Below are 24923 nucleotides of genomic sequence, written 5' to 3' on the forward strand. Positions count from 1 at the left end.
TCCCACCCTGGACTTTCCACAAATATATAAACACCACTTGCCTAGCTTCCAACAGACCCCACAACCTCTGGGGATGCCTGCCACAGATGTGGGCAGAACGTCAGGAGACAATGCGTCTGGAACATGGCCATACAGCCCAGAAAACTCACAGCAATGAATGGTATTAATTAAAAATGAACAGTTAAAACTGATTAAATATAGGGTATATGAATGAGCCTTGTGTGGCTTACGACAATTGGATGGGTTTGCTAGTGGAACAATGCCATACAGCCTGGAAAACGAACAGCAACCTAATAATAATAATAATAATAATAATAATAATAATAATAATAATAATTGTGTGGTTTTCTGGCATTTTTATTATTATTAATAATAAAAAGATTGAACTTCAAAGACTCTGGCAGAAACCAGTGCAGGTGGTCCCGGTGGTGATCGGCACATTGGGTGCCGTGCCAAAAGATCTCAGCCGGCATTTGGAAACAATAAACATTGACAAAATCACGATCTGCCAACTGCAAAAGGCCACCCGACTGGGATCTGCACGCATCATCCGAAAATACATCACACAGTCCTAAACTCTTGGGAAGTGTTTGACTTGTGATTTTGTGATACGAAATCCAGCATGTCTATCTTGTTTGCTGTGTCAGAATAAAATAATAATAACAACTGCAAAAGACCACCTTAGTGGGATCTGCGCACATCATCCAAAAATACATCACATAGTCCTAAACGCTTGGGAAGTGTTCGACTTGTGATTTTGTGATACGAAATCTAGCATATCTATCTTGTTTGCTGTGTCAGACTATGTAGTTGTGTCAATAATAATAATAATAATAATAATAATAATAATAATAATAATAATACAGGAAAAACTCAGCCGCTATCAGGACCTCAAGATTGAACTTCAAAGACTCTGACAGAAACCAGTGCAGGTGGTCCCGGTGGTGATCGGCACATTGGGTGCCGTGCCAAAAGATCTCAGCCGGCATTTGGAAACAATAGACATTGACAAAATCACCATCTGCCAACTGCAAAAGGCCACCCGACTGGGATCTGCGCGCATCATCCAAAAATACATCACACAGTCCTAGACACTTGGGAAGTGTTCGACTTGTGATTTTGTGATACGAAATCCAACATATCTATCTTGTTTGCTGTGTCATAAAATAATAATAATAATAATAATAATAATAATAATAATAATAATAATAATAATAATAATAACTGCAAAAGGCCACCTTACTGGGATCTGCGCGCATCATCCAAAAATACATCACACAGTCCTAAACTCTTGGGAAGTGTTCGACTTGTGATTTTGTGATACAAAATCCAGCATATCTATATTGTTTACTGTGTCAGACTATGTAGTTGTGTCAATAATAATAATAATAATAATAATAATAATTGTAAAATAGAAAATAGAGAGTATCAATGTGTCTCGAGCGTTGGATTCTGACTCTGGAGACTTGGGTTCGAATCTCTGCTCAGCCACGGAAACCCATTGGGTGGCCTTGATCAAGTCACACTCTCTCAGCCTCGGAAAACCCTTCTCTAGGTTGGTCTTAAGGTCACCTAAGGTCAGAGATGAGAGGGCATTGCTCTTTAGATATCAGAAGCAGGGAAAATGAGAGGGGGCTTTCCTGCTAAGAAGTCTGATTTTTTAAAAGGGACTCGGACAATGACTTTTGGAGATGCTTCTGGTTTGAAGCTTTTCTCAAAAAATCCACAGAGCAGGCTAACGGGGGCATGAGGTCTCAATCTGGACTACCAGATGCTCATGAACTAGTGCCAAGTAAAACGTGTTAAGTTGCTTTTCCTGCAACCTGCTTGCTCTTGCTGCTCTCCCTTGGTTGCTTTTACTGCCACCGACTTCAATGCTTGGCATCCCTCTTAAAGTAGAGATAGTGTAAAATCAGGTTGTGAAAAGCGAAAGGATGCAACGTTTAGCAATTATAATGGATCCTTGGCCCCTTCCATTGCACCAATTCTGCATCAGCTCAGCTTCCAAGAGGCTCAGTCGTTGATTATTTTCCCTTATTTTCCTGATGCCAAACTGCATGAGAGCTTCACCCTAAAGAAATCTGAATGCTAGCCTTGCAAGCGACTCGCCCTTTACTTTTTTGCTTTTCCTTCGCCAAGATTTCCGGTAATGGGAACAAAATACTGTATATACTCGAGTATAAGCCTAGTTTTTCAGCCCTTTTTTAAGACTGAAAAAGCCCCCCTCGGCTTATACTCGGGTGAGGGTCCTGGTTGGCTTATATTTGGGTCAGCTTATACTCGAGAATATATGGTACATTTATTATTTTCTCTATTATTATTGGTATTATTACATTTATTATTTTTCTCTATTATTGTTGCTACTATTACATTTATTTTACTCTATTTTTATTATTACAGTAGAGTCTCACTTATCCAACATAAACGGGCTGGCAGAATGTTGGATAAGTGAATATGTTGGATAATAAGGAGGGTATAAGGAAAAGCCTATTAAACATCAAATTAGGTTATGATTTTACAAATTAAGCACCAAAACATCATGTTAGGCAACAAATTTGACAGAAAAAGTAGTTCAATACGCAGTAATGCTATGTAGTAATTACTGTATTTACGAATTTAGCACCAAACTATCACAACGTATTGAAAACATTGACTACAAAAATGCATTGGATATTCCAGAAGGTTGGATAAGCAAGTGTTGGATAAGTGAGACTCTACTGTAATACATTTATTATTTCACTCTGATTTTATTATTATTATTACATTTATTATTTTTCTCTATTATTGTTGCTACTATTACATTTATTTTACTCTATTTTTATTATTAATACATTTATTATTTCACTCTGATTTTATTATTATTATTACATTTATTATTTTACTCTATTTATTATTACATGTATTATTTTCCATTATTATTATTAATAATATTAATACATGTATTATTTTACTCTATTATTATTAAAAGTATGCATAAGCACATTTACATGGAAGAAGATGAGAATAATGATTTAATCAGAGTTGGACAGTCTTATCTTAAATGTGAGCTTTATGTAAATATTCAAAAACATTTAACCTACAAATGCCTCAATTAATGTAATTTTATTGGTATCTATTTTTATTTCTGAAATTTACCACTCTCAGCTTATACTGGAGTCAATGTTTTCCCAGTTTTTTGTGGTAAAATTAGGTGCCTCGGCTTATATTCGGGTCGGCTTATACTCGAGTATATACGGTACTTAAGGGAATCCATCAAATATTTGAATAAGAATATCAGAGTGAATTAATGGCAACGAGGGGCTGGATCAATGTGGCTTTTCTTTGGTGGGTTGGAAGGGCTGGAGGTATTGCAAATAGATCTGGTTCACTCTTATTCTAAAGGCTTTCTTCTTTTTTTCCTTCCCCCCAGATGGAGACTTACTGCTCCCCTGGAAGTGGACATTAGCATCAGGACTTCTGGAGGCCACGCCAACATGGATGGGACCCAGATGTGAGTGGCCACTGCTGAGTCCACAGCAAGCAAGGTAAGCCACACACGGCAACAACCAAAACAAAGCAGACATGGGATCCAAATGTGAAGGTGATCATCCATAGTTTAGTAGTCCCAGGCCAAGAGAGTAGTGTGTTCCTTCAGGAAATAATGGAGTTGGACTGGATGGATATCTTCCAACTCTTGGATTCAATAAGTGGTCCAGGTAGGAATTGGTCATCAGGGTTCAGGTCAAATTGGTTGAAATGTTCCAGGTAGAATTGATTGAGATTAGCCATGTAGAACTGATTGAATTAGTAGGATTGATTGAGATGGTCTAGGTAGAACTGGCTGGTATGGTCCAAGTTGAACTGGTTAGATTGACTGGTTTAGTTGACATGGTCCAGGTTGAACTGATTTGATTGATAGGATTGATTGACATGATCCAAGTAGAACGGGTTGATATGGTCCAGGTTGAACTGGTTGGCCCAAGTAAAACTGGTTGACATGGCCCTGGTTGAACTGGTTTGATTGGTAGAATTGGTTGACATGGTTCAAGTAGAGCTGGTTGATATGGTCCAGGTTGAACCAGTTTGATTGGTAGGATTGGTTGACATGGTCCAGACTGAATTGGATGATATGGTTCAGGTTGAACTGGTTTGACTGGTAGGATTGGTTGACATGGTCCAACTAGAACTGGTTGATATGGTCCAGGTTGAACCAGTTTGATTGGTAGGATTCGTTGACATGGTCCAGACTGAATTGGATGATATGGTTCAGGTTGAACTGGTTTGACTGGTAGGATTGGTTGACATGGTCCAACTAGAACTGGTTGATATGGTCCAGGTTGAACCAGTTTGATTGGTAGGATTCGTTGACATGGTCCAGACTGAATTGGATGATATGGTTCAGGTTGAACTGGTTTGACTGGTAGGATTGGTTGACATGGTCCAACTAGAACTGGTTGATATGGTCCAGGTTGAACCAGTTTGATTGGTAGGATTGGTTGACATGGTCCAAGTTGAACTGGTTGACATGGACCAACTGTTTGAATTGATTAGTTGACACATTTCAGAAGAACTGGTTGAATTGGTAGGATCGACGTGGTCCAGGGAAAACTGGCCGAATTTATAGGATTGGTTGACATGGTCCAGACAAACTGGTTGAATGGTAGGATTGGTTGTTTAGAAGTCCAGTCTGACCACCTTCTGGAAGATGCCACATCTATGAGCTAAAGGCCTGTGAGTATTTTCCCGGCTGTTGACCACTTCCAGCAACAATTTAGCCTCAATAAAACTCATCTGATAATAGTTTGCATGTCAGTTTTCAGTATCAAACAAAGTCTGGAAGAAATCTCTAGAGTGACTGCCATTTCTGGAACAGGACATGAGGCACTGGGGGCACTGGGACATAACTGGCCCCATTGCAAGACTGGATATGCATGTGTGAAATTTAATGCAATGCCACTTTTGTGTAGGATCCCAAGTATCAAATACTTTCAGAAACTGCTCTTTCCCCTTACTGAAATAGCTTTTGGGGTTCCTCAAAAAGAGAGTAGAAATGAAGCCATCCCTTTAGGATCATGGCAAGAAGTGGCCTTAGAAGCACAGCCATTGAGCAATAGTCTCAACGCACAATCTGTCCTAACACATGATGGAAGATATTCCACATGGTGCAATAGTCCAAGTGTCGAACATTCCCTAACGTAGAACGGGGCATATTGCACATGGGCCGTGCTGCTCTGTGCCTCATTGGGCATCATCATAGTTGTATGGCTGTGTGCTACATCTTTCAATCCCGATAAAACTACTGCATATACTCGAGTATAAGCCTAGTTTTTCAGCCCTTTTTTTAAGACTGAAAAAGCCCCCCTCGGCTTATACTCGGGTGAGGGTCCTGCTTGGCTTATATTTGGGTCAGCTTATACTCGAGAAAATATGGTACATTTATTATTTTTCTCTATTATTATTGGTATTATTACATTTATTATTTTCTCTATTATTGTTGCTACTATTACATTTATTTTACTCTATTTATTATTACATGTATTATTTATTATTTTATTATGACACAGCAAACAAGATAGACATGCTGGATTTCGTATCACAAAATCACAAGTCGAACACTTCCCAAGTGTCTAGGACTGTGTGATGTATTTTCGGATGATGCGTGCAGATCCCAGTCGGGTGGCCTTCTGCAGTTGGCAGATCGTAATTTTGTCAATGTCTATTGTTTCCAAATGCCGGCTGAGATCTTTTGGTACCGCACCCAGTGTGCTCATCACCACCGGGACCACCTGCACTGGTTTCTGCCAGAGTCTTTGAAGTTCAGTCTTGAGGTCCTGATAGCGGCTGAGTTTTTCCTGTTGTTTTTCATCAATGCAACTCTCACCTGGGATGGCAACATCAATGATCCAAACCTTTTTCTTTTCCACAACTGTGATGTCTGGTGTGTTGTGTTCCAGAACTTTGTCAGTATGGATTCTGAAGTCCCACAGTATCTTTGCGTGCTCATTTTCCAATACTTTTGCAGGTTTGTGATCCCACCAGTTCTTTACTGCTGGGAGGTGGTACTTGAGGCATAAGTTCCAATGAATCATTTGGGCCACATAGTTGTGCCTCTGTTTGTAGTCTGTCTGTGCGATTTTCTTACAGCAGCTGAGGAGATGATCAATGGTTTCGTCAGTTTCCTTGCAGAGTCTGCATTTTGGGTCATCAGCTGATTTTTCGATCTTGGCCTGAATTGCCTTTGTCCTGATGGCTTGTTCCTGGGCTGCAAGGATCAGGCCTTCTGTCTCCTTCCTTCTTCAGGGTCCCATTCGTGAGCCACAGCCAGGTCTTCTCCTTATCAGCTTTTCCTTCAATTTTGTCAAGGAACTTTCCATTCAATGTTTTGTTGTGCCAGCTGTCAGCTCTAGTTTGTAGTATGGTATTATTATTATTATTATTATTATTATTATTTTACTCTATTTATTATTACATGTATTATTTTACTCTATTATTAAAAGGATACATAAGCACATTTACACTGAAGAAGATGTGAATAATGATTTAATCAGAGTTGAACACTCATATTTTAAATTAGAGATTTATGTAAATATTCAGACACATTTAACCTACTGATGCCTCAATTAATGTAATTTTATTGGTACAGTAGAGTCTCACTTATCCAACCCTCGCTTATCCAACGTTCTGGATTATCCAACGCATTTTTGTAGTCAATGTTTTCAATACATTGTGATATTTTGGTGCTAAATTCATAAATACAGTAATTCCAACATAACATTACTATGTATTGAACTACTTTCTCTGTCAAATTTGTTGTATAACATGATGTTTTGGGGCTTAATTTGTAAAATCATAACCTAATTTGATGTTTAATAGCCTTTTCCTTAATCCCTCCTTATTATCCAAGATATTCGCTTATCCAAGCTTCTGCCGGCCCGTTTATGTTGGATAAGTGAGACTCTACTGTATGTGTTTTTATTTCTGAAATTTACCAACCTCGGCTTATACTGGAGTCAATGTTTTCCCATTTTTTTTGTGGTAAAATTAGGTGCCTTGGCTTATATTCGGGTCGGCTTATACTCGAGTATATACGGTATACATTTTAGCCTCTGGTTCCGCGTCTTCTTCATTGTGTTATTCATTTATGTCCAATCTTTCTGGGAGACGACTCGGAGTAGGTACTGATTGAAGATCATTTCCCTGAGACATGAAGAAAGTTCAGATTTAATACCGCTTTAAATAGAGAAGCTGCGGTTCATCAGTCGAATGGAGTTTGCATTGCTTGGCTTTCTTGTCCTTTCTTGTCTCCAGCCTTAAGTGAGTCTGTCAGGGCAACCCCTCCCAGCCCCTCTCCAATCTCTCTTGACAGCTTTATTGTAATAGAGTCTCCCATAAATGAGGTCATGTTTCTTCTTCCAAAGTCAAATGGAATCCTGCGTTGAAGCGATTTCCTTAAATTGAACTCAAATGCAAATTTGGAGGCGAAAGGGGGAAAAAAGGAGGCACAAAAAGGCAGTTGAATTAGTTAGCCTCTGAAAGCAGTGCTTTGCATTTCTGAGAAGGAACCAAGAAGCAGGAAAGGGAGAAAGATCTCCTGCTTGAGTGACCATGGAATGTGTCCAGAGGAAGGTGATCAATGCGGGTCCGCACTGTGGAGTTAATGCAGTTTCATAGAATCATAGAATCATAAAATAGTAGAGCTGGAAGAGACCTCATGGGCCATCCAGTCCAACCCCCTGCTAAGAAGCAGGAAATCACATTCAAAGCACCCCCGACAGATGGCCATCCAGCCTCTGCTTAAAAGCCTCCAAAGAAGGAGCCTCCACCACAGTCCGCGGGAGAGAGTTCCACTGCTGAACAGCCCTCACAGTGAGGAAGTTCTTCCTGATGTTCAGGTGGAATCTCCTTTCCTGTAGTTTGAAGCCATTGTTCTGCGTCCTAGTCTGCAGGACAGCAGAAACAAACTTGCTCCCTCCTCCCTATGACTTCCCCTCACATATTTGTACATGGCTATCATGTCTCCTCTCAGCCTTCTCTTCTGCAGGTTAAACATGCCCAGCTCTTTAAGCCGCTCCTCATAGGGCTTGTTCTCCAGACCTTTGATCATTTTCGTCGCCCTCCTCTGGACGCTTTCCAGCTTGTCAACATCTCCCTTCAACTGCGGTGCCCAAAATTGGACACAGTATTCCAAGTGTGGTCTGACCAAGGCAGAATAGAGGGGGAGCATGACTTCCCTGGATCTATATTCCTATTGATGCAGGCCAGAATCCCATTGGCTTTTTTCGCCGCTGCGTCACATTGTAGGCTCATGTTTAACTTGTTGTCCACGAGGACTCCAAGGTCTTTTTCACACACACTGCTGTTGAGCCAGGCATCGTCCCCCATTCTGTCTCTTTGCATTTCCTTTTTTCTGCCAAAGTGAAGTATCTTGCATTTGTCCTTGTTGAACTTCATTTTGTTAGTTTTGGCCCATCTCTCTAAACCAGGGGTTGCCAAACTGTGGCTCATCGAAGCCATTTATCCGGCCCTCACAGCACAACGGCAGAAGGGGGTTGGGCTAAATGGCCCAAAGGGTTTCTTCTTCTCTTACAACTGTTATTATTATTATTAAGGCTGGGTGGCCATCTGTCAGGGATGCTTTGTTTGTGCTTTTGGTGCACAAAGGCAGAAGGAGTTGGACTCAATGGCCCAAGGGTTCTCTTCCAACCCTCTTTATTATTATTATTATTATTATTATTATTATTATTATTATTATTATTATATTATGACACAGCAAACAAGATAGATATGCTGTATTTCGTATCACAAAATCACAAGTAGAACACTTCCCAAATGTCTAGGACTGTGTGATGTATTTTCGGATGATGCGCGCAGATCCCAGTAGGGTGGCCTTTTGCAGCTGGCAGATCGTAATTTTGTCAATGTCTATTGTTTCCAAATGCCGGCTGAGATCTTTTGGCACGGCACCCAGTGTGCCCATCACCACCGGGACCACCTGCACTGGTTTCTGCCAGAGTCTTTGAAGTTCAATCTTGAGGTCCTGATAGCGGCTGAGTTTTTCCTGCTGTTTTTCGTCAATGCGACTGTCACCTGGGATGGCGACATCAATGATCCAAACCTTTTTCTTTTCCACAACTGTGATGTCTGGTGTGTTGTGTTCCAGAACTTTGTCAGTCTGGATTCGGAAGTCCCACAGTATCTTTGCATGTTCATTTTCCAATACTCTTGCAGGTTTGTGATCCCACCAGTTCTTTACTGCTGGGTGGTGGTACTTGAGGCATAAGTTCCAATGAATCATTTGGGCCACACAGTTGTGCCTCTGTTTGTAGTCTGTCTGTGCAATTATTATTTTATTATTATTATTATTATCATTATTATTATTATTATTATTAACATTGAGGCTGGGAGGCCATCTGTCAGGTTTGCTTTGTTTGTGCTTTGGGTGCACAAAGGCAGAAGGGGGTTGGATTCAATGGCCCAAGGGGTCTCTTCCAACCCTCTTTATTATTATTATTATTATTATTATTATTATTATTATTATTATTATTATTAACATTGAGGCTGGGAGGCCATCTGTCAGGGTCGCTTTGCTTGTGCTTTGGGTGCACAAAGGCAGAAGGGGGCTGGACTTAGTGGCCCAAGGGCTCTCTTCCAACCCTCTTTGTTGTTGTTGTTGTTGTTGTTATCATCATCATCATCATCAAGGCTGTATTTGTTCCTGTTTTGTTTATTTTTTTACTTCAAAATGAGGCATATGCAGAGTGCACAGGAATTTGTCCATAGTTGTTTTTTTTTAACTCTAGTCCGGCCCTCCAACGGTCTGAGGGACCTGTTTAAAAAGTTTGGGGACCCCTGCTCTAAACTGTCAAGATCGTTTTGAATTCTGCTCCTGTCTTCTGGAGTGTTAGCTATCCCTCCCAGTTTGGTGTCGTCTGCAAACTTGATGATTGTGCCTTCTAACCCTTCGTCTAAGTCATTAATAAAGATGTTGAACAGAACTGGGCCCAGGACGGAGCCCTGCGGCACTCCACTTGTCACTTCTTTCCAAAATGAAGACTACACATTGGTGAGAATCAACCTTTGGGTTCGTTCACTTAACCAATTACAGATCCACCTAACTGTCGTTTTATCTAGTTTGATACCACTTTGGCTGCCGTGTCTCTATGCTGTGGGATCCGGTACCCATCTCTGCATGTACTCACAGACCCGGCAGTTAATTCTCTTTTATTTTTATTAGCTTTGTCACACCTCCTCCGCTTTTTGAGACGCGGTGATGACATCTTCCATCAAGAAAATAAAACGCGATGGCTGTGTCTCTCTGGAGCCGGCCTGAAGTAGGAGGTTGAGTACAGGAAGCAATTTTTGTAAAAAATAGGGGTAAAAATAGGCGCCCGCTGTCAACCCCAGGATGATGTGTGCGTCCCAGTAGGTCGGAGGCAACAAGTCTCTTCCCCAATTGCTCCCCTTTCCGTCACCGACTCTCTTTCCACCGCCTTCATTTGTAAGAGCAAAGAGACAGGCGTAAAGGCAGCCTTGGAATAAAGCATCAGCAAGAGGGGGGTGTCTATCTCTATCTTTCCATCCACCCATCTATCCAACTGTTTATCTATCTATTCTATTTATGCATGCATCCATCAATTCATCTGTCCATCTACCCATAAATGTCACTTTCTAATTGGTTCCTAAAAGGAGCCCCTGGTGGTGCAGTGAGTTAAACCACTGAACTGATGAACTTGCTGACCGAACAGTTGGTGGTTTGAATCTGGGGAGCGGGGTGAGCTCCCACTGTTAGCCCCAGCTTCTGCCAACCTAGAAGTTTATTTATTTATTTATTTATTTCCAGAATTTATACCCCGCCCTTCTCACCCGGGGGGACTCAGGGCGGCTTACAACAGTTGGCAACATTTGATGCCAAGAACATAATAATAAAACAAAAACAGTACATATAATCAATTAAAACTATAAAAATACATCATTAAAATACATTATAAAGATTAAAAACATATGTAAATTAGATCCATTTGTCTAAAAACCTCATGCTTCAGCCTTAAATCAGACCATGTCGACGTTATCATATTACTCGTTAAAAGCTTGTGCACACACCCATGTTTTCACAGCCTTTCTGAAACCCAGAAGAGTTGGGGCTTGACGGATATTTGTGGGGAGGGTGTTCCACGGCCGGGGAGCCACCACCGAGAAGTTCAAAAACATGCCAATGTGAGTAGATCAATAGTTACTGCTCTGACAGGAAGGTAACGGCGCTCCATGCAGCCATGCCAATGGCCACATGACCTTGGAGGTGTCTACGGACAACGCCGGCTCTTCGGCTTAGAAATGGAGATGAGCACCAACCCCCAGAATCGGTCACGACTGGACTTAACGTCAGGGGAAAACCTTTACCTTTACCTTAATTGGTTCTATCATAAAGACATGGGAAAAGTTGATTAAACTGCAAAAACTTTGGTTTTGCAGCACATACCGCAGAACATTTTGCTCTAGTGCTACATTACTTTGTTTTCAGTCCATTAGAGCATTTCCTCCTCCAATGGTTTCGGATTCCAGTCTCCAGAACAAGATCACTGGGCTGGGAGATTCTGGGAACTACAAAGTGAAACAGAGAATCAAAGGTTAAGAATTACTGCATTTTAGTGAAGAAGCTATTGGTTTCAACAAAGGATGTCCAGACCCCTGGGTCATCCATTGTACAGATGTATAAAAAAGGTAAAGGTTTTCCCCTGACGTTAAGTCCAGTCATGTCTGACTCTGGGGGTTGGTGCTCATCTCCATTTCTAAGCCGAAGAGCCGGCATTGTCCATAGACACCTCCAAGGTCATGTGGCCAGCATGACTGCATGGAAGGCCAATGTTACCTATTGATCTACTCACATTTGCATACTTTTGAACTGCTAGATAGACAGAAGCTTATATTAGTATATAATAATAATAATAATAATAATAACAACAACAACAACAACATGTATACTAGTATATAATAATAATATATTACTACTAGCTGTGCCCGGCCATGCGTTGCTGTGGCGAAGTATGGTGGTATGGGAAATAAAGTATTGAGGAATTGGTGATAGTTAAGGTAAAGGGTCCCCTGGGTTGAGTGGGTTGCTAGGAGACCAAGTGAGTGGAGCTTAGCCTTCTAACTGGCAGCAATTGGATAAAAACAATTATTCATCTCCCTCTAATTAGGACTTTATTTTTCTTTTCTTTTTGTTGTATCAACCTAGAGGCATGGATGAGGGGTTGTGCTGTCAATTTTCGAGGTTGTGGGGTGTTCACTTTTGTTGTTTTGTCCGCTGCCGTGATGCCATCACTCTTTTATATATATCGATATAATAATAATAATTGTAAAAGTTTTCCCCTGACATTAAGTCCAGTCATGTCCGATTCTGCGGGTTGCTAAGCCGAAGAGCCGGCGTTGTCCATAGACACCTCCAAGGTCATGTGGCCACTGGCATGACTGCATGGAGCGCCGTTACCTTCCCGCCAGAGTGGTACCTATTGATCTACTCACATTGGCATGTTTTCGAACTGCTAGGTTGGCAGGAGCTGGGGCTAACAGCGGGCACTCATTCCGCTCCTGGGATTTGAACCTGGGACCTTTTGGTCCGCAACTTCAGCAGCTCAGCGCTTTAACACACTGATGTATAGCTGAGGCTAAAAGCCCAGGACTTGCCGAAGAGCATTGCAGTGGGTCTGTGGACGCTAGGCTCTGAACCCTAAGGCCAACTAAGACCTGCATATTTCCACATAATAGGAAAGTTCACCTGGGTGCAAATTTTAGATTTCTGACATGGCTGCATAAAGGTCCACCTGGTCTATTCTGTTGCCGCACTCTCCATCCTGTGAGCTCTGGTAAATAACTCCAAATCTAATAAAATTGTATTCACGTTGCAGAGAGAAAGTCAATTTATCTGATGGTGAAGCAGCAGACACCCAAGCCCTGACAAAGAGGTCGGCTTGCAAAATTATCTCCTCTCTGCCATCCAAAGCAAAGCAGATTATCCCCATGTCAGGTTGCATCAATAACATCATCCTTTTCTGGCTGCGCACTTCTTCCTTCTTCTTCGTTTCTTTTTGTTTGTTTTTGCTGTGTTTTCCCCCTTTCTTGTTTCGCTGATCAAAGCTCACTTATTCCTTCTGCAATTACAGCCCAATCGCAAATGATTAATCAACCAGCGTTAATTGATCGCCGTTTGCCATTCCAATGGCGCTTTCCACTCCATTATGCCTGTTGAGTCTAACCCAATCCAGAAAATGTTGCCTCGAGTGTCGAACAAAAGCAACATCAGCTCCACACAATAAGCATGAGGCAGGCTGTCATTCCATTTCTCCATGTAATTTTGGAGCAGAACCACAAAATAGGAGATTTTTTTTGCGAAGGGCACACATGCTAAGATGGATGGATGGATGCTGCCGCTGCTCAGTCGTTTAGTTGTTTCCAACTCTTTGTGACCTCATGGACCAGTCCACGCCAGAGCTCCCTGTCGGCCGTTGCCTCTCCCAGTTCCTTCAAGGTCAAGCCAGTCACTTCCATCCATCTCGTCCTTGGTCGGCCTCTCTTCCTTTTTCCTTCCATTTTCCCCAGCATCGTGATCTTTTCCAAGCTTTCCTGTCTCTTCATGATGTGGCCAAAATACTTCATCTTTGCCTCTACTATCCTTCCCTCCAGTGAGCAGCCATTGGGCATTATTTCCTGGAGGATGGACTGGTTGGACCTTCTTGCTAAGGTCCAAGGCACGCTCAGGATTTTCCTCCAGCACCAGAGTTCAAAAGCGTCTCTCTTCCTTCGCTCAGCCTTCCTTATGGTCTAGCTCTCGCATCCATAGGTTACTATGGGGAATACCATTGCTTTGACTATGCGGACCTTTGTTGCCAGTGTGATGTCTCTGCTCTTCACTATTTTGTCAAGGTTGGTCCTTGCTCTCCTCCCAAGAAGGAAACCTCTTCTGATTTCCTGGCTGCAGTGATCTTCGCGCCTAGAAATATAAAGTCTCTCACTGCCTCCACGTTTTTTCCTTCTATTTGTCAGCTATCAATAGGTTTAGTTGCCATGATCTTGGTTTTCTTGATGTTTAACTGCAACCCAGCTTTTGCACTTTCTTCTTTCACCTTGGTGATAAGGCTCCTCAGCTCTTCCTCACTTTCAGCCATCAGAGTGGTATCATCTGCATATCCAAGGTTTTTAATGTTTCTTCCAGCAAATTTAACTCTGGCCTTGGAATTGTCAAGCCCCACACGTCGCATGTTGTGTTCTGCGTACAAGTTGAATAGGGAGGGTGAGAGTATACAGCCCTGCCGCACTCCTTTCCCAAACTTGAACACGTCTGTTGTTCCGTGGTCTGTTCTGACTGTGGCTACTTGGTCTTTATACAGATGTCTCAGGAGACAGACAAGGTGACTTGGTATCCCCATACCACCAATAACATGCCACAGTTTATTATGATCCACACAGTCAAAGGCTTTAGAACAGTCAATAAAGCAGAAGTAGATGTTTTTCTGAAACTCCCTGGCTTCCTCCATTATCCAGCGGATATTGGCAATTTGGTCTCTCGTTCCTCTGCCTTTTCTGAACCCAGCTTGGACATCTGGCAACTCTCGCTCCATGTATTGCTGGAGTCTGTCTTGCAGGATCTTGAGCATCACCTTACTGGCATGGATGGATGGATTGATGGAAAAATGGATGGAGGGAGGGATGGAGATAATAGATGGATGGATTGATGGATAGACGGACAGATGGATGGATGGCTAGATAAATAAATATATGGCTGGATGGATAGATAGATAAATAGATAGATGGGTGGATTGATAGATGAATGGACTGATAGATGGATGAATATGTCAGAGTAATTTACGCAGCGCAGCAGCAGTTGGATGAAGTCAGAGGAATGGAGAACGAAGAGATACCCAGAGACATTAGTAAAACTATATACAAGTTTTATTGTACAAGACAAACAGACTTGCAGACAAACACAGGACTTTCACTCTAGGCAGACAGCAGAACAGAACTGAACTGATGTAATCAGTAATGCACAAACACTTGTGTCTGGACACTCCCCAGTTCCAGCCACACATCAAGGTCATTACAGCTTCTCAGTAATTAACTCTTTACAGACTATAGTACACTCTGGATGATGCAATCAGTATGCAATACAAACCAAGACACAAATTGCATTTAAACACTATCAATACACAAATCCCACATTAACAGAATAGATAGACAGAGACAGACAGACAGACAGACAGACAGACAGACAGTAGATGTATAAGATAGATAGCCAGAGGAAGGATGGATAGATGGATCAATGGATAAATGGATGGAAGGACAGATGGATGAATGGATAGATAGTTAGATGACAGATAGATGGATGGATGGGTAGACAGATAAATATATAGATGGATGGATAGATAGATAGATGTATGGATGGATGGACAGATGGATGAATGGCTAGATAAATATATGGCTGGATGGATAGATAAATAGATAAATGGGTGGATTGGTAAATGAAGGACTGATAGATGGATGAATAGATAGACAGAGACAGACAGACAGACAGACAGACAGATAGTAGATGTATAAGATAGATAGCCACAGGTAGGATGGATAGATGGATGAATGGATAAATGGATGGAAGGACAGATGGATGAATGGATAGATAGATAGATAGATAGATAGATAGATAGATAGATAGAGGACAGATAGATGGATGGATGGGTAGATAGATGGATGGATGGATGGATGGATGGATGGATGGATGGACAGATGGATGAATGGCTAGATACATATATGGGTGGATGGATAGATAAATAGATAGATGGGTGGATTGGTAAATGAATGCACTGATAGATGGATGGATGAATAGATAGACAGAGACAGACAGACAGATAGTAGATGGATAAGATAGATAGCCAGAGGAAGGATGGATAGATGGATAAATGGATGCAAGGACAGATGGATGAATGGATAGATAGATAGAGGACAGATAGATGGATGGATGGGTAGATAGTTAAATAAATAGATGGATGGATTGATTGATGGATGGATGGGAGGCTAGATAGAGGGTGCGTAGATGGTTGGATCCTGGTCAGTTGTAAGGCCGAACACGGTATAGGGTTACAGTCTGTGTTGAATGGGGTTATACTCTTCTGCATGTTTGTAGCTTGGGAGTCCTCCTGGATTCATCGCTGAACCTGGAACCTCAGTTTTTGGCAGTGGCTAGGGGGGGTTTTGCACAATTAAAATGTGTGCACCAGTTGCGACCTTACATTCGGTATGGCTGATGTGAGATGGTTTTATACAATTGATTTTAAAGTGGAGATAATTGATTTTAATGTTTATGTATTTATAGTTTACTAGCTGTGCCCGGTCACGTGTTGCTGTGGCGAAGTATGGTGGTCTGGGAAATAAAGTATTGAGGAATTGGTGGTAGTTAAGGTAAAGGGTAAAGGTTTTCCCCTGACATTAAGTCCATTATAAATGGGTGGTATATAAGTGTGGAATGGCCTTGAGTCTACACTGCCATATAATCCAGTTCAAATCAGATAATCTGTATTTTATAGGCAGTGTGGAAGAGGCCTAAGTGAAGCCTAACTGTGCCTGTCCCATGGGCTGAGTGGGTTGCTAGGAGACCAAGTGGGCAGAGCTTAGCCTTCTAACTGGCAGCAATTGGATAAAAACAATTATTCCCCTCCCTCTAATTAGGACTTTATTTTTCTTTTCTTTTTGTTGTATGAACGTAGAGGCGTGGATGAGGGGTTGTGCTGCCAAGTTTAGTGTTTCTGGGATGTGTAGTTTTGTTGTTTTGTCCTAGGCCGAAATTTCATTACCCTTTTATATACAGTAGTCTCACTTATCCAACATAAATGGGCCAGCAGAACGTTGGATAAGCGAATATGTTGGATAATAAGGAGAGATTAAGAAAAAGCCTATTAAACATCAAAATAGGTTATGATTTTACAAATTAAGCACCAAAACATCATGTTAGACAACAAATTTGACAGAAAAAGTAGTTCATCATACATTAATGCTATGTAGTAATTAGTGTATTTACAAGTATAGCATCAAAATATCACAATGCATTGAAAACATTGACTACAAAAATGCATTGGATAATCCAGAATGTTGGATAAGTGAGTGTTGGATAAGCGAGACTCTACTGTATATAGATTTTATGTTCCAGCATTGAATGTTTGCCGTATATATATTGTGCTCCGCCCTGAGTCTCCTTTGGGGTGAGAAGGGAGGGATAGAAATGCTTTAAATAAATAAATAAATAAATAAATAAATAAATGGAAGGTAGCTGGATAAATCTCCTGCCAACCTAGCAGTTCGAAAACATGCAAATGTGAGTAGATCAATAGGTACTGCTCCAGCGGGAAGGTAAGGGCGCTCCATGCAGTCATGCCAGCCACATGACCTTGGAGATGTCTATGGATAACGCCGGTTCTTCGGCTTAGAAATGGAGATGAGCACCAACCCCCAGAGTCAGACATGACTGGACTTAATGTCAGGGGAAACCTTTACCTTTACCTTTTTTTAGGTTGGCAGAAGCTGGGGCTAACAGCGGGAGCTCATCCTTGCTCCCTGGATTCAAACTGCCAACCTTTCCGTCAGCAAGTTCAGGGAAGGTAACAATGCTCCATGCAGTCATGCCAGCCACATGACCTTGGAGATGTCTATGGATAACGCCGGCTCTTCGGCTTAGAAATGGAGATGAGCACCAACCCCCAGAGTCGGTCATGACTGGACTTAATGTCAGGGGAAACCTTTACCTTTACCTTTTTTTAGGTTGGCAGAAGCTGGGGCTAACAGCGGGAGCTCATCTTCGCTCCCTGGATTCAAACTGCCAACCTTTCCGTCAGCAAGTTCAGTAGCTCAGTGATTTAATCCGCTGCACCATTGGGGGTTCCGTGATAATGCTGATAATGTTAAAGGGGAAACCTTTACCTTTTTACTAGCTGGATAAATAGAGGACAAATGGATTAGATGGATAGATTAGCTGAATGAATGGATAGAAAGATGGAGAAACCACTGTTGTCATGTTAACCATGCCACTGGTTGGAATCCTCACTTTGTGAAGACTGTGTGTTGATCGACCTCCACACATTAAAAAAAAACTCATGCACAGGCGTCTTCTAAGAACTTGGAAGGCCATCATACTCAGACAACAAGGGATCACCAAAAAATTCCAGATTCTGCCGTTGTTCCCTTTTAATTCCAACTCCCATTTCAATGAGGCGATGGATCCATGCCAGGTTTTGGTTGGAGTCCAAGGAACTCTCCAAGGTGCTGAACTTATTGAGAATCAGGATGCAGCACCTTGGAGAGCTCCTTTACGACGGCAGTCAAACCTGGAGTGGATTTACTGCGCCTCTGGTCCTGGAACCAAGAACTTGTCGCATTTGTGTTGTCAAAAGTAAGTGGGAGGAATTGGTTTTAAGGGGGAAAGATGCACTCGCCAAAAATTCTTTTCACCTCGTCGTTGCCCTCTGTCAAGGGAAGAGCAGGATGCTGACAAACGCTTGAACGAAATATGTGCCCCTCTGACTCAGAGTTTGGAAATGTTCCTTTAAAAAAAAAAACCTGCCTGTCGTCTACTCCTGAGAATTTCAATTTAAAACAGTAACATTTGCAAGCTCTGGGTCATTCTTCTCCAAAAAAAAGGGGCATTTTTCTTCATTTAGATAAAACCCTGAGCCTGGATCAAAGTTGCCTTGGAAATGAAAGAATAATATTCCAAGCCATTCAAGCTGGGCTTCTGCATGTTGTTGAGGCAAAGAGATTGATCAGGATAATATTTTTTCCCTTTGCTTTCAGTCTGAGTCTGCCCTCTCATCCGCAACAAATGGGGGCCATCCATTCCCATGTCAGAGTTAAAAGGGGTTTTTTTCTATATAAAAACATTAAAAAGGGGACATTTAGGTATGGAGCACCAGTTTCAGCCGTTATCTGAAATAAGAGGGTTTTAAAAGGCTAGACATATCTGCCACAGAGAAGGAAAAGCAACTAACAGCCTTAGAGACATAGAATGTGATTTTATGGACACCTTAGAGATCATCTAGTCCAGCATTTGCATTTGCATCATCACCACCATCATAATCACCATCTTTATTTACTGTATATACTCGAATATAAGCCTAGTTTTTCAGCCCTTTTTTTTAAGACTGAAAAAGCCCCCCTCGGCTTATACTCAGGTGAGGGTCCTGGTTGGCTTATATTTGGGTCTGCTTATACTCAAGAATATGGTACATTTATTATTTTTCTCTATTATTATTGGTATTATTACATTTATTATTTTTCTCTATTATTGTTGCTACTATTACGTTTATGTTACTCTATTATTATTATTATTAATATATTTATTATTTCACTCTGATCTTATTATTTATTTATTTATTTATTTACAGTATTTATATTCCGCCCTTCTCACCCCGAAGGGGACTCAGGGCGGATTACAATGAACACATATATGGCAAACATTCAATGCCAACAGACAAACAACATATATAGACAGACACAGAAGCATTTAACATTTTTTTCCAGCTTCACGAATATTATTATTATTAATATTAATATTATTGCATTTATTATTTTACTCTATTTATTATTACTTGTATTATTTTCCTGTATTTATTATTATTATTATTACATATATTATTATACACTATTATTATTAAAAGGATACATAAGCGCATTTACATGTTGTTGTTGTTGTTGTTATTATTATTATTATTAGGATACATAAGCACATTTACATTGAAGATGAGAATAATGATTTGATCAGAGTTGGATAGTCTTATCTTAAATTTGAGCTTTATGTAAATATTCAAAAACATTTAATAATACAGTAGAGTCTCACTTATCCAAGCTAAACGGGCTGGCAGAAGCTTGGATAAGCGAATATCTTGGATAATAAGGAGGAATTAAGGAAAAGCCTATTAAACATCAAATTAGGTTATGTTTTTACAAATTAAGCGCCAAAACATCATGTTATACAACAAATTTGACAGAAAAAGTAGTTCAATACTCAGTAATGTTGTGTTGTAATTACTGTATTTATGAATTTAGCACCAAAATATCATGATATATTGAAAACATTGACTACAAAAATGGCTTGGATAATCCAGAAGCTTGGATAAGCGAGGCTTGGATAAGTGAGACTCTATTGTAATAATAATAATAATAATAATAATAATAATAATAATAATAATAATTTAAAAAAACTTTTTTTATACCTCGCTACCATCTCCCCACAGGGAGACCTACTGATGCCTCAATTAATGTAATTTTATTGGTATCTATTTTTATTTCTGAAATTTACCACCCTTGACTTATACTGGAGTTTTCCCAGGTTTTTTTTGTGGTAGAATTAGGTGCCTCGGCTTATATTCGGGTCGGCTTATAGTTGAGTATATACAGTATTAATTCACTTACCTCCAGATAAGTGAACTACATTTCCCCTAAATCACTGCCAATTCCTCCCAAATCCCTCCAGCATTTTCTGTTGGTCATGGAAGTTCTGTGTAGGAAGTCTGGCCCAATTCTATCATTGGTGGGGTTCAAGGGGCTCTTTGATTGTATGTGAACTATAAATCGCAGCAACTACAATTCCCAAAAGTCAAGATCTATTTCCCACAATCTCCACCAGTATTCACATTTGGGCATATTGATATTCACACCAAGTTTGGTCCAGATCCATCATTGTTTGAGTCCACAGTGATCTCTGGATGTAGGTGAACTACAACTCCAAAACTCAAGGTGACAAGGTCAATGCCCACAAAACCCTTCCAGTATTTTCTGTTGGTCATGGGAGTTCTGTGTGCCAAGTTTGGTTCAATTCCATCGTTGGTGGAGTTCACAATGCTCTTTGATTGTAGGTGAACTATAAATCCCAGCAACTACAACTCCCAAATGACAAAATCAATCACTCCCAACCCCACTAGTATTCAAATTTGGGCACATCGGGTATTTGTGCCAATTTTGATCCCAAGTTTGTCCATGCCTGCTCTAGAGAGCATCGGGTTGATGGAAGTTTGAAGACGCTTGAAGTCTTTCTGATTAGTTCTGGCTGGAAGAAATCCATTGTATTTACTAGGCATGTCCGATCGATGAAAAAAATGTTTCGTTTCTAAAGTAGGGGGCGCTGGTGCTTCAATATAGAAAGTATTTCCGATTTTTTCACCCAAAAATTTCAGATATTTCTGAAAATTCGTAATGATTCTAAATGTTTCTAAAATGGCGGACGTGCATGCGCAATCGCCCAAAAAAAAAGGAACCCGGGGGTGGTGGTGGGGGGACTTTTACAGGGCTCATTTCTTGAGCTATCCTCATCAACCCTAGCCCCCACCTTTGCGTCCATCGTGGAAGCTTCTGATTGGCCTGGGAGCGGCAGCCATGTTAGGCTGCGCTAAGCTCCCATTCTAGGTAGGTTGCAGAAACAAAAACAAATTTTAAAACATTTAAAAAATATATTTAAAAACTTTTTTTGGGGGGGGGGGAATTAACGAAACATTAAGAAACAATTAGAGAATGGACCAACAATGGTTCGAATTACATTGCTGGTTGCGCTGTGAGACAATGTCTCGGAATGCGTCTCAAAAAGCGAGAACAATCCGAAATAATTCCGATATACGATTCAAAACGATTTTTTGGACATGTCTAGTATTTACTCTTGATGAGTGAATCAAGGCAAAAGTAGATCCTGTTGATTCAACAGATTCACTCCAGTAACTAGAAGATCCAGGTTGTTTTTCCCCCTGCGCCAATGGCATCCCTTGCATTTCCTCACTTCCTTCTTAACAGCCATAATAGAAGCCAGAGCTCTCCCTTTTTTGAAAATGCATGATTAATAATCAGGAGCAATGACCGTCTCTTTTTATGCAAACGAACCTTATCTAGATTCATGTTGTAGCTCTCTGTAAGGGCCAGAGGTTAATTTTGAGCAACAGTAGTTTCAATTAATTACGAATGTAAGCAGAGCCAGCTGGAGATTTCTTTAAGGCATGCTGCAAAATATGTATTTTTTTCCAGATGTAGAAGGAAGTCATCCCCAACCGGGGGGCAGGGGGGAGGTTGGTAGGTAAAAGATAAAGGTTTTCATCTGACATGAAGTCTGGTTGTGTCTGATTCTGGGATCCCATGGATTAAAACAGTCTGATAATGCTCGTAAAGGTGAAGGCTTTCCCCTGACATTAAATCTAGTCATGTTCGACTCTGGGGGTTGGTGCTCATCTCTATTTCTAAGCCAAAGAGCCAGTGTTGTCCGTAGCGACTTCCAAGGTCATGTGGCCGGCATGACTGCATGGAGCACCGTTGCCTTCATACCGGAGCAGTACCTATTGATCTACTCACATTTTCATGTTTTCTGGTGGCTCAGTGTGTTAAAGCGCTGAGCTGCCGAACTTGCAAACCGAAAGGTCCCAGGTTCAAACCTGGGGAGTGGAGTGAGCGCCCGCTGTTAGTTCCAGCTTCTGCCAGCCTAGCAGTTCTAAAACATGCAAATGTGAGTAGATCAATAGGTACTGCTCCGGCGAGAAGGTAACGGCGGTCCATGCAGTCATGCCAGCCACATGGCCTTGGAGGTGTCTACGGACAACGCCGGCTCTTAGGCTTAGAAATGGAGATAAGCACTAACCCCCAGAGTCAGACATGAAACCTTTACCTTTTTTTAGGTTGGCAGAAGCTGGGGCTAACAGCGGGAGCTCATCCTCGCTCCCCGGATTCAAACTGCCAACCTTTCCATCAGCAAGTTCAGTAGCTCAATGATTTAATCCGCTGCACCATTGTGGGTTACGTGATAATGCTATAACTGTATAATATGAAAGGGCCCCAGCACTTGGTAACCTGGAACCCAATGATAGCTGGGGGAAACTGTTGCAAGAAAAGAAGTCAAAACAGGATTTAAAAGAGGCTGTTGCCTATCTGTGCAGATGAGCATCCAGCTACAGCCCACCTGGGAGCCTTCTCCCTTTGCGAGGAGTGATTTGCGAGGAGTACAAGAGCCCTTCGCTTGATCTCCAAGAGCAACGCTGATTGGGAACATGCTCTGAGATTTGGGTTCAGAGAAGAAGAATCCCACTGGGTATATTTAGCGGTTTGTTGCTAATTCCTTTCTCCCCGGGTGGTTTGCTTCGATGCAGCCTCAGCGCATGCTAACGCTTTTCCCAAATGGAAAAGCCAGTCGGGAGGGATCTGCCAAGCCTCCAAGCTTGTTTGAGGAAATTCAGCCCAATTTGGAAAAAGCTGTGAGTGACCAAGCTGGAATGGATTCAATCAGTCTGGCCGTGCTGCCGTGCTGATCTGTAGCAAGCCGGCCTTTAGTTTTGCAGAACCATCATGGCCCGACCTGGATGGCAATTGTTTAGCTCCCCTTTATTTCCCTTCTTGAAGACATGGACTCCTTTGGCCCTCCTCCACTTGGCTAGGACTTTACAGATAAACTGTATATAGTTTTAGCAACATTGCTGTTGTTTCTTCCTCGCCCCACTCACTTGGAATAAAGGACGTAGCAAATCATTGCAAGGTAGATTGCTTTGGGGAGGCCTAAGCGCTGGAGCTTGCCAGTAAATCCTCGGAGTGGAAAGTCATTTATAGTGATTGTTTCTCACTCCTTCAGATGAAAAGAAGCGAGCCTTATGGATATCAGTCTTGCAAGGCCTATAAGAGCAGAAATAACATTGGATTTGTACATCTGCCAGAAAAGAAAGCAAGAAAAGGGCCTGAGGATGTTAGGAATTGTGGAAGACCAAAACACCTGGAGGGCCGAAGTTTGCCCATGCCTGGTCTAGATAGCTTTTAGAGTCCCTTTCAGCTTTGGATAGCCTTTTGGATCAAGATAGTTTTTAGGATCTAAATAACCTTTAGGGTCTCTTCCAGCTCTAGATCACGTATTGGGTTTAGATTGCCTTTAGGGCAATTGTTTAGACCCAAACAATTACCATCCAGTTAGCCTCACATCGATACCAGGCAAGATTCTGGAAAAGATCATTAAGGAAGTGGTCTGCGAACACTTAGAAACAAATGCGGTCATTGCTAATAGTCAACACGGATTTACCAAAAACAAGTCATGCCAGACTAATCTGATCTCTTTTTTCGATAGAGTTATGAGTTGGGTCGATACAGGGAATGCTGTGGATGTAGCATACCTGGATTTCAGTAAGGCCTTCGACAAAGTCCCCCACGACCTTCTGGCAAACAAACTAGTAAAATGTGGGCAAGACAAAACTACGGTTAGATGGATCTGTAATTGGCTAAGCGAAGGAACCCAAAGGGTGCTCACCAATGCGTCGTCTTCATCTTGGAAAGAAGTCACGAGTGGAGTGCCGCAGAGCTCTGTCCTGGGCCCGGTTCTGTTCAGGATCTTTATTAACGACTTAGACGAAGGGTCAGAAGGCACGATCATCAAGTTTGCAGACGACACCAAACTGGGAGGGAGAGCCAACACTCCAGAAGACAGGAGCAGAATTCAAAACGATCTTGACAGACTAGAGAGATGGGCCGAAACTAACAAAATGAAGTTCAACAGGGACAAATGCAAGATACTTCACTTTGGCAGAAAAAATGGAATGCAAAGATACAGAATGGGGGACGCCTGGCTTGACAGCAGTACATGTGAAAAAGATCTTGGAGTCCTTGTGGACAACAAGTTAAATATGAGCCAACAATGTGATGCGGCTGCTAAGAAAGCCAATGGGATTCTGGCCTGGATCAATAGGGGAATAGCGTCTAGATCCAGGGAAGTCCTGCTCCCCTCTATTCTGCCTTGGTCAGACCACACCTGGAATACTGTGTCCAATTCTGGGCACCGCAGTTGAAGGGAGATGCTGACAAGCTGGAAAGCGTCCAGAGGAGGGCGACTAAAATGATTAAGGGTCTGGAGAACAAGCCCTATGAGGAGCGGCTTAAAGAACCGGGCATGTTTAGCCTGCAAAAGAGAA

At 41.6% G+C, this 24923-nt stretch overlaps 1 protein-coding gene across 2 annotated transcripts in view; it reads left to right on the forward strand.

Moving 5' to 3' along the window:
- The window catches only part of LOC100564939 (5-hydroxytryptamine receptor 2A), a 221804-nt gene that overhangs the window by 124823 nt on the left and 72058 nt on the right, over positions 1–24923 (forward strand). For both annotated transcript variants that reach the window (XM_062963799.1, XM_062963798.1), the window contains exon 3: positions 3410–3524. The gene's annotated coding sequence lies outside the window, so the exon portion shown is untranslated. The remainder of the gene's footprint in view (positions 1–3409; positions 3525–24923) is intronic.

This window comes from Anolis carolinensis, unplaced genomic scaffold (genome assembly GCF_035594765.1).
Source record: "Anolis carolinensis isolate JA03-04 unplaced genomic scaffold, rAnoCar3.1.pri scaffold_12, whole genome shotgun sequence".
Lineage (NCBI taxonomy): Eukaryota > Metazoa > Chordata > Lepidosauria > Squamata > Dactyloidae > Anolis > Anolis carolinensis.